We start from the raw sequence: 2241 nt of genomic DNA, 5'->3' as shown, positions 1-2241 counted from the left end.
CACTATCTATATTGATGTGCTTCCTAATTAAATCCGTTAACATTCCAAGCTAACATTTATTTTGGCTAAGATGGCTAATTTTAGCTAGCAAATTGAGGCATTACTTCCAACTAGCTTCTGCCTCATAGTCATTCCTATTTATTTGTCCATCTACCTCCTTTATTTTTCCTATTTTTTACGCTGCCATGGTGTTTTATGTTTTTCTTGACGACTCAAGTAACCACTCAAATGTTGCCACTTGAAAATAGAATTCTATCAAATAACTGTTGTATTGGTGCTATGTATTGGTGCCACCTTAGCGTTTCCTAGTGCAGTCTGTTGGTGATGTAAGCGTGCTTAAAATGATGAAATATTATGTTGTTTCATATAGTAAATATTGCATGAACACTCCATGTTTATAAATTCCAATGATAAATTAATGGCCCATTATGTATTTTTGTTAAAGCAGTCCTGTTCTTCAAATATCAAGTGTTTTAATGCCAAAAGTATGTCATCGGAAATATAAATGCGCACACTTCTTCTTCTTCTGTGGTGAATTGTACTCGCCTATGTCACTGTGCAGTAATAAAATCATGTTAAAATGTATAATGTGATCTTTGCGTTTGATCTCAAATTTCAAGTTGGGGCTGTGCGATTATTGTGGTAATCGATTATCATTATTGTTTTATTTGTTTCGACCGAGAAAGCCCCATGAATATGATGGTTTTACTGAATCTGACCAAGCTTTAGAGATGTGTTTTCCTTATATACACCACTTTAATATTCACATTTCTTGTCATTTTGAGGTCATTCTTGCTCTGTCTGAGTCATAAAACGTTGGACTCTATAAAGTAAAAAAGAACAGTATTGAAATTGTGAAATGATTTAGTAATTGATTAATTGGGATTATTATTGAAAGCTTTTTATTGTTTTTTTAATAAGACAAATAATAAATTAAAAAAAATTGAGACGAACACCTCAGTTTCACATATTTATTACATAAACTATTATTGTAATGATACTTTTCTACATCCAACAATTGAATTAACCCAACCCCGATGCCACAAGTTAGTTAAATGCTGTAAAAATAACCTGCATTTAGGAAACACTCGGACAACAATTCACCCAAAAATGTGATGCACATTATATACAGTAAATAATAATAAACGGTTATAAATCACACTGTGTTTGTTAATTCTTCACAGTAAAAAGTATAACAGGATAATTGATCACATGTCTCATCCATGCGGCTAAATTTGACCGGTGTTACATTGAAATGGACAACAACACGTGATGATGGAGATTGTCCATTTTCTTTAATGAGTTTCAGTGTTTTCAGATCTTCTGCCAACATAAAGCTTTGTGTCACTGACTTGTTCTTATAGTGGAATGTATTCACCAACAATTTATTCAAGGCAAAACACTGCTGGTGAATAGGAAAAAAGCTCAAGTTTAGAGACATTGAAAGTAATGTGTGTGACAAAAATGTTTTGTCATGTTTTTATATTAAAATGTCCATATTTGTAACTTACAAATCTGTAAAATGGACTGAGCCAGGTTCAGATTTATCGCTTCATTTTGTTGATGTATTAGATACACAAAAAATAGATCTGATATAGTATTTAAGTAAACTACATTGGTGTTAAAGTCTAATTTAACCTAATTTGTTTAAGTTATAATGTGAATGAAAAAAAAAGTCAATTGTACATCCTTTTGTAAATGTGAAACCTTGTTCAGTAAAAGATTGTAAAGTTTGATGCGTGGCAAGGCAAGTTTATTGAGCACAATTCGTACTCAAGTTCAAAGTGCTTCACACAACAGGGAAAAAAGACATGACAGAAATCACAAAACCTTCATTTTGATTCATTCAATTTAACAATTTTGCTGACATGAGTCATACATTTTCTCTGTGCTTAGTGATCCGCCAGATGGAAAACCAAATCTCTTGGACCACCCTGGCAGACACTCCAGACACTCTTTCCCATATTTATGTGACATTGCCAGCATGACAGGCGTCTCCAGGATGGGCACATCGCTTTTCAAATTATTCTTTCCCATGTTTGACTGTCTCTAAATGTCAACGCGCTATCTGCCTCTGCACACGTCTGTGCTGAGCGTATTTATCTTTTATGATGACTCTCGTTGACGCCTCCACCTTATGTGTGGCGCTTTTGTATCTTTAACGACGGACCTAGTCTCGTCTGCTACCTCCCTAGATTTAGCATTCGCTAAACTAATTGTTACAGACAAAACTTGGCCAAA

Source organism: Eucyclogobius newberryi, unplaced genomic scaffold (assembly GCF_026437365.1).
Source record: "Eucyclogobius newberryi isolate DKJ021-1_F unplaced genomic scaffold, fEucNew1.0.hap1 SCAF_15, whole genome shotgun sequence".
Taxonomy (NCBI): domain Eukaryota; kingdom Metazoa; phylum Chordata; class Actinopteri; order Gobiiformes; family Gobiidae; genus Eucyclogobius; species Eucyclogobius newberryi.
Note: the sequence above shows the minus strand (reverse complement) of the source record.